This window comes from Diachasmimorpha longicaudata, chromosome 16 (assembly GCF_034640455.1).
Source record: "Diachasmimorpha longicaudata isolate KC_UGA_2023 chromosome 16, iyDiaLong2, whole genome shotgun sequence".
Lineage (NCBI taxonomy): Eukaryota > Metazoa > Arthropoda > Insecta > Hymenoptera > Braconidae > Diachasmimorpha > Diachasmimorpha longicaudata.
In genome coordinates this window covers 2,656,384-2,665,854 of record NC_087240.1, presented here as the reverse complement: position 1 = coordinate 2,665,854, position 9,471 = coordinate 2,656,384, and positions in this window count along the sequence as shown.

Genomic DNA, 9,471 nt, shown 5'->3' with positions numbered 1-9,471 from the left:
CTTTAATGAAAAACATTGGAAAAATTGGAAATTTAATTATTTTTAATTTTTTTCTTTGATTGATTGATTTTTTCTTATCGAATCTTTAATAAAAAACATTGGAAAAATTGGAAATTTAATTATTTTTAATTTTTTTCTTTGATTGATTGTTTTTTTCTGATCGAATCTTTAATGAAAAACAGTAGAAAAGTTGGAAATTTAATTATTTTTCATTCTTTCTGTGATTGATTAATTTTTCTACAGAACTTGTAAAGAAATTCGCTAAAATCCCCGAAGAAAATCACAATTTCTTAGTTGTAAAAAACTTATCACCGTTACGCGAAAATTTCTGTGGAAATCCGGAAAATGTTCACATAATTTCCAGAAAAATCCTCGAACTCTCTGAAAAACTCAAAAATTCCCCAAAATCTCCACAAAAATTCCTTTCCCCCCCTAAAATCTCTTGTCCTTCGCTATCACCACCATTCCCCTCAAAAATCTTCCCCTCCCCCACTTGAATTTTCCCAACCACATTCATAATCAATAATCGACCTTCAGTTCCCTCATTTCCACCAAACATTTCTTCCATTCACCACCACAACTAAATCCCCGAACATCGTCCGAGTAAAAAATCCCAGAACTCGCGAAGCCCGAAGAATCGCCCCCATTCCCCATGAACTTTGCACCCCACGAAGCCTCCTACCCCCCACCCCCACCCTTTTAATTTTTCTCGGTTCAACAAATAAATTTTCTCATTCACCGAGTGCGCCATTGACTGCCGATTGGCCAGAAATGAACATTATCTTCCCCCTCTCCCCTCGACGCGTCCACCCTATCACGCACTTACACCGAGTGCAATGCAACTACTCCCACTTTTTTTTTTAACTGGTGCATTCTCGACCCCCCCCCCCAGCCTCCCCTCATTTCAAAGTAAACGCACACTTTTTCATCGCCGTTGGCCGGATACGCACCTCGTTATTCGCGCAGTGCATCGCATCGCGAATCGCACGAGTTACCGTCACGGGATTGGAGGGGTCCAATGGATGCAGAAGGGGAGAGGGAGAGAAACATTAAACCGAGGGTCCTCATTGTCCGCATTTTGCGTGGTGGGGGGTAATGCACTTTACTCACGAGTGCAACGCCTCATGCGTAATGGAGCCGACATTGATACGGTGAGAGATTTAGTAAAGAGTAATTCTTCTGTTAAAATGAAAAACTGGGAAATGTTTTTCGTTTCGATATTTTGGTTTCAGTTGTTTCGGTGTAGTTTGTGTAGGTTAGGATTAGAATTGAGTTTGAGAATAGAAAATTGAATGGAGGAATTGATTGATTAATTTGGCAGGAGGTGATGAAAAACGAAGAAAATATTTGTAATATCAAAGGAAATAATGTGAATTGAATAGTTGGTCATTGAAGTTAATTAATTTTTGTTTTTTAGTGATATGTAATACATAATGTGTAATATATAATGTTGATATGTGATATGTAATATATAATATGTAATTAAACAGACCCATGAAAATTTAATTTATTTTACTATGAGGTAATTGTTCTTGGAGCGACCATTTATGTGGTATTATGATGAAACTCCAGATGAATGTTTAGTAAATAATATAAACAAATGATTAAGGTTGAAGATGAAGAAACCTTTGGGTTGATAATGGGCTCATCGAAGTGAACACATCTTAATAAAATGTTGTTCGATTACTCTTATGTGATAATATGAAAGTGTCATTTGTTTATTAACTTAACTTCTAATATTGTATATTATATATTATATATTAAATATTGTATGAGAAATAAGACTTTAATTTTTAATTAAAAAAGTTGACTTGCTCTTCTCTTCTCTCTTGGATTTCCTATGGGAACTTTTTTTTATATATTAAAAACACAATTCCATACTCATTTTTCTTTTACAACGTACCATGAAATACGCAAACCGCGATTATATCTTATTAAATAAATTTAAATAAACCCGAAAACCCGATTTCCAAGTCATTATATTAATGAGAAAGTTCATGACAAGTCATTCTGACATCCTCCCCTCGAATTATTAATTAATTTCTATCAAAAATATGAATAAATTTCTGAGTCTTCGTAAACTTGATGATTACGATTTTGTTAACTTTAACCTGTGAATGGGGGAAGTTTGATTGAGTCCAATGATTTAAATTCAATCACTATCAAATCAACAGAAGGTTCTAATTAATTATATTAATCACCACATTCATTCTCACATCCTCCCCTCGAATTATCCCTCAAATTCTCCTAAAAATCTGAATAAATTTCTGAGTCTCCATAAAATTAATCATTTCGATTTTGTTAACTTTAACCTGTGGACAGAAAAAATTTAATTGATTCCAATAACTTAAATTCTCCCAGTATTAAATCAGCAGAAGCTTCCTGATCTACTCATTCTCACATCTCCACTCAACTTATCCCTCAAATTCCCCTAAAAATCTGAATAAATTTCTGAGTCTCCATAAAATTAATCATTACGACTTTGTTAACTTTAACCTGTGAACAGAAAAAATTTAATTGATTCCAATAATTCAAATTCTCCCACTATTAAATCAGCAGAAGGTTCCTGATCTACTCATTCTCACATCTCCACTCGAATTCCCCTAAAAATCTGAATAAATTTCTGAATCTCCATAAAATTAATCATTCCGACTTTGTTAACTTTAACCTGTGAACAGAAAAAATTTAATTGATTCCAATAACTTAAATTCCCCCACTATTAAATCAGCAGAAGCTTCCTGATCTACTCATTCTCACATCTCCACTCAACTTATCACTCAAATTCCCCCAAAAATCTGAATAAATTCCAGAATCTCCGTCAACTTGATCATTACACGATTGTTAACTTTCACCTGTGAATGGGGAAAGTTTAATTGTGCCCACGGACTTAAACTTGGCCAGTATTAAATCACCAGAAAGAAAATGGTATTCCTCCTGGGGTTTCTCCACTCCGTCTCTTCCTCGTCCCTTCACTCGTCAAGAGAGACATAAAGTTTTTCTTTAAACAAGACTACCCTCGTAATTTCGATCACGTCTCTGTTTAGAGATTCACATCAGGATCTCTCGAGGGGACCCACAGACAAATAAGAACAAGGTACTCTTGCTTTTTAGACGTATTACACAAAGGGCCGAGGAAAAACTCGGGTATTTTTTTTTTTCGGGTGTAGGAAGTGTTTTGTAGTGCGGTAGAATTCACCTGGAAATTTTAAGAGAGTGTTTCCCGGCTCAACGTCGATTATCCTGACAATCGATAGGGGGAGCAGCTGCCGCAGGGAAAAAAATCGGTGGGTTCGATAGGTTTTTCAATGGGACAGATGCCAAATTGTTGTGTTTACTTAGTTTTCGGTTGGTGAGGGCTCCATGGCGACACTTTTCTGTGCTCCATTTTCTTTTTTGTTGTCATCTGAAGGAGATAAACATAAACAAAGCGATCGGTTGGGTTTTAGAGTCGATTTATTTTGGTGTTGATTCTTTAGCGGATGATTTAATGAATTGAGAGAAGCTAATGTTCATTATTTAAGGTGTGGTGGGTCGCCAGTACTTTTATTTATTTTATTTTATTAGTTTATTTTTACGAGCCATTTTCGAGGTTATTGGAGCAAGACAGGAGTCCCCAAAACAATTATTGAATACACAAATAAAGTGAACCGTTTTTTCCGTAAGAAGAGAATTTTTTTATTATAATTTTCCCTTTTTTTTAAATCAAAAGTTCTCATGAGTTATTGTCACGTATCTTCCAGCTCGAGATTTAATAAAAATTAATTTGTGATGGTCAATTGTTATTTTAGGTTAGAGAAATTTTCGTCATGGTAAAACAGAGAATTACCGTACCGGCAGAATACAAATTACTGCACCGATCCTTACGGTATGAGTCAATTATTTGAAAATTATTTCAATAAATTTTAATGGAATATTTTTTAAAAAACCAATTCGATTTTTACTGTTTTTGAAATTTTTTAAAGTTACATTCAGTAATTAACAAAACTCATCGACTTTAATTTTTGATTCATCCAAATATTTTGTGAATGTATGAACATTTGGATAAATATTATCAAAGAAAAGAAGCAAAATTGAAAAAATTGAATGTTTTTTTTTCTACAGTTAATTTTTTTACAAATTTTTTTATCGCATTAAAAAAATGAATTGGAACTTCAGCCAACCACTGCCGGTTTCCCTTTGATATTTCTGTCTCTGTTCCACCTGCCGGAAATCCCAAACGTCTTCTTGTATTTCACCCTTTTTTGACATAATTAATTCCCTTTTATTTTTAATTTTTTTGCTTTGTCAGTTTACCTTTGAATTTGTCAAAATTTCAGGAAATTTTTCGGAATTATATTATGTTATTTATCATATATGATTGATTATATATTATGTAGTTTCTTATGCGTCCAAAAAAGATGGAGAAAAACGTTGAATGATCTTCTTTGAAAAATAATTAATTCTCATCTATTTTTAATTTCATCGCTTTGTCGGTTGTACCCTTGAATTTGTCAGAATGATGAAAAGAATTTCGGTAAGTTTCCTCTCATAAATTTTTTTATTTTGGGCTGGCGATGGTGTTCTGCTGAGTTTTCGGAGAAAGAGCATTCACTATGCACACACCGGATGTCAACAAAACAAACACATTGAGAATGTGACTTCCAACTTTTTTTTTTTGGTGTTATCTCTCTCACATTCCACTGATACCAACCAGTAATCCCCAAATTCCTGTTTTGTGCTACTTAACTCGATTCGGTGCATGATCAGTACGTTTTCCGGGTGTCGAGGAGAGTTCACAGAAAAAAAAACTCAAACTCTAACTTTGGAAATTATTTAATTATAGAAATAATGAGTTTTCGTTGGAGAATTTTTATCGAATTAAGGTTGCTATCGTATAAAATATTTACCGGACAGTTTTTGTTTAAATTTTTCTGGTAAATAGACGAAGAAAGTACCTGCAAAACAACCACTTTTTTAAAAAGATTTTCTGTCTTGAAATTGAGATAAAAATTTTTGAAATTTGGATAATTTTTCATTCTTTTAAAGCGAGTATTATGGATTAGATTTTTATTGAATCATCGACTCGGTTGTTGTTCAAATAAAAATTGTTGGGGGTAGAATCCGCGACATGGAATACAACAAAAAAAAGTCCATCGACTCTTTTTAATTAAATTATTTTTTTTTTATTACAAAGAACTTACGACATATTTTCCCAAAGAAAAATTAAAAAATTCATGTAAATCTCCCTCCACCCGAAATATTGCAATTTTCGCACAACATTTCCGCCGAAAATCTGTCCCTCCCCAACCCCCAACCCCCCGATCCCACCTAATTAATTAATCAATTCAATTTTTTCCCAATAAAAACCCTCTACTCCTGATTTTAATTCCCCCAAAAATTTAAATATGAAAGTGGGATTTTCCATGAAACGTGAAGAAGATAAACCTCGAGATTTCAAAGGGAAAATAAAAATATTCAGAACAAAAAAAAAACCACCCGCGCACCGAGAGCAGAAGGGAGAAAAAAGGAAAAAATAAAGAAGAGACGAGTGGAGTGTGGGTGGGGAAAACTCGGGGGGTGGAAATAGGAGAGAGGGTGGGAAAGCCTCGACTGCTGTGCAGAGTTGTACATGAGATTTTACACGAGGGGTGACTCACCCCCTGGCATTACCACTGCTGTGCCACGCCCATGTACAAGATGGCTGCCACACAGTGGGACCAATTACACTTGAAGTCGTGGGGCGCGACAAAAAGCGCGCGAATATCCACCCCTTCGAACTCACCGACATGAGCTCCTACTACCCCTAACGTTGGATAGAATTTTTACCGATTGGTAGAAAAAATTTTTTTTTTCCACTTACGTTTCGCACCCGGTTTTACCCTCAGTCAGTGGATGGATACAATATTTTTCCAGGGGTGTATTCCACATCTCAACCCCCTTCTTGCACTCCCCATTCGGAATTCCACGAGAGCACGTGCGATCTACATGAAATGGCGCGAGGCCGGTTCCGGTCCCTTCTCCGATTTCGTGATATCCCAGGGAAAAAAATCGAATTCAATGGAAATGTTCAGGACAAGTTTTGCTGAGTCGACATTCAGGCTCAGGTTTAGGTCAAAGTCGCGTCAAACCAGACCTGAGGATCGATCACAAAGTGATCGAACAGTTGAATGAGGTTCGGACCGATTGTTTGATTGTAATAACGATTTTCGTCAGAGTTTAATCGGATCAAATTAATTTGATTCCGATAAAATAGTGATTTGATAAAATTATTTCGATTTGATTTGATAAAATTATTTGCTCCAGTTCGGTTGATGACTGCACGAATACAAAAATTATTAAACAATTGCCTGTTCCGTAAATTACCAGTGAAAACCGTATTCAGTAAAAATTACGGACATATTTTACTGAGAAACTTTTCTGGTGAGACCATTTGTTCCTTTGAAAGTATTTTTCTCAATTTGTCTGATATATGGAAATGTGTGAATATCAATTTTCATGAGTTCTCTGCTCACAAAGTTTTCCCCGGAAGAGAAAATGAAAAATGGCGAAGGTTTTATCAGCACTTGAGTGTGGAACTAGAAATTTCCGCGTGAATTTTAACATAAAATTCCATAAACTTTTTATTTTCATTCACTATTTACTCCAAATAATTTCAAAAAACTTTTCGTTTTAATTTAAAAGTTGAAAAAGATTTTCCACGACTGGATAATTCAGCAGATTATCGTAACTCATCAGTGCAATTTTCCCTAAAAATAATGATTCGTTAATGAGATAACTGTTTTTGTTGATAAGGTTCAATAACTAGTCAATTGATGTCTAATTCTTAACAAAGAAATTGGGGAATAATTGTTTATATTGACTAGAGTTGAGGGTCGGTATTGACAGTTTTCGAGGGTTTCTTCATTATTTGTTATAAATAATTTATTTAAAAATTAAATAATTCTTTAAATTATTTCAATTTACCAAACAGTCAGTGTTATATATTGTACATAATATATAATATATAATAGAGAATTTGATGATTTCAATTTCGAGTAAATATTTAATACTTTTATTTAATAATTATTATATATTATATTATAGATTATTATATATTATATATTACACATGATATATTATACATTATACATTATATATTATATATTATATGTCAGCAGGTTTTTAATGGAAGATATAAACGTAAATATGGGAACATAAACCCAAAGTCTTAAATAATATCATAAAATATGTCCTAAAAATTTAATTAATCACATTTCTGTCCATAATTACAAAAAAAAACGTAATTTTTACCAAATAATTTTTTCCACATATTCATCATTCATATCCTCCATTCCTTCAGCCCTGAGCCTACGCCATTGGATTCCTAGAACTGAATTCGTTTGGGGTTCGTCGAGCGTAGTGAGCCAACGGCAATTCGGGGTGGCATCCGATACCCACTACCCTTCGAAAAGGCTCCGTAAACATCTCAACATTTTTTTTCTCTTCGTTCTACTCTAGTCGAAAATACCCCCGGTTAATCGAAATATAGCGAACTGTCCATTGGGTCTCAAGAAAATGGCGCATAAAAAATGGAAAAAAATGCAATCACAGGAACAACCGGTGATGGAAGTTCGTCCTTGAACCAACAAGTTCATCGAATCGTCCCGGAAGCTGTTGCCAGCAGGGAGAAAAGGGTGGGGGTCGGGGGGGGGGGGGAGGGGAAAAGGGGTTGAATGGACTGAATGACTAACGAGAGATCTCTCCATTGCACGTCGTATAGTAGGTCGTACATCCACCCTTTGAAGGGCACAACAGAGTTTCTCAACTATTTTCTATTTTTGTCTATTTTAAAATGAACGAGGGCATTTTGTTGAGTCAATACAAAATTTTAGGATTTAAATTACGATTTGTTAGTTAATATTTCGATTTAATATTTAATATTTGTCACTGATATTTGATATTTTGATTTAATATTTCGGTCTAATATTTTTGGGGAATTTTTGTTGATGAGACAAATGGAAGAGATGACAAAGAAAGTGGAAAAAGAATTCAGGAAAAATCGGATATTTTTACCGTAACTTTAGGATGATTTTGTTGGAGAATATTTAATTATAATTATTAGAAATTTTGGAGGTTATCAGGTAAATTATTATGTAATATCACATGGAGAACAGAGTCATGATAGACAAAGAGAAGAGTTCCAGAAAAATTGCTAAGAATTTATGTAAAAAAAATATTTAATCAAAATTTAATGGTTTTTTTTAAATAAATAAATGAATTGGGGGCTACTTTTAACTTTATGCGCGTCTAAATTAATTGAATATGATAAATGATGAATTTTTAGACTCATTTGTATACAGAAAGATATTCCAACCAAAAATAATAAATTTAGAACAATTTAATTGAAAAAATCTGTAAAAACGTTCTGTTCTCCCCGAAGAATTATCTAAAATTAATTAATATAATTATCATAAAAGCGATCTGATCGAAGCAAAAAGACTGACAGATATTGAATTTTCAAGTCGTCATTTGCATAGAATAAAATATTATAGAAAAAAAAAACAAATTAGAAAAATTTGATTGGAAAACTGTAAAAACGTTTTGATCTCCACGAAAAATTATCTAAATTAATTAATGTAATTATCACAAAGACAGTATGATCGGAGCAACAAGACTGGGACATATTGAATTTTTAGATTGTCATTTACTTGGAATAAAATATTATTTAAAAAACAATAAATTTAGAAAAATTAGATTGAGAAACTCTGCAAAGACGTTTTGATCTATTCTATTGGCTTGTGCTCTCCTGCGTCCATAACTCACCTATTTCCATATAAATCATGAGCGCCGATCTCCGAAAGGGAAAAAACCCTTCGCACATGTGCGATAGGGGGATAGAGAAACTAGAGAGAGAACGACAAAAACATGTGAATGCAAACGTAATTTTCTGTTCTACCCCAATGCTATGGGAAGCTCCTGTAACCCATCCAACCGCCGGTGAATTTCATTTACTGACACAGGTAAGACGACCCAGTTTCCATTGGTTCCTTAAACCCAAATTCAAAAAGGGTATCCCGCACATTTTGCTCAATGTCGTAGAACAATGGGAGCTGAAGAAGTGAAAGAAAAAAATTTTTACCCAAATGGGATTCGTGAACAAACGACACCGAAAGGGGTTTTGCTCTCGGATATTCTTCCTTATTTTCTAGAATAATATGGGGTCGTTACCCCTTTAGAATTTAGGTCAACAGATATTTCCCTTTGCATTTGAGGGAGTAATAATTTTTCAAAATTTTCGACTGGAAAAAATTGAAGGATTTGTTTCGCATAATTATTAATAAAATAAATCATCATAAAATTGTGAAGGAAAAAGTTTTATGTCAAAATGACAGAAAATGGTAAAAAGGTCAACTATTATTGAAATAATATTAATAATTGTTCTTTAATTGAGAATCGAAACGATTTTTTTCCCAAAGAAAATAATGCGATTGAAAATTTGAAATAAAAATTAAC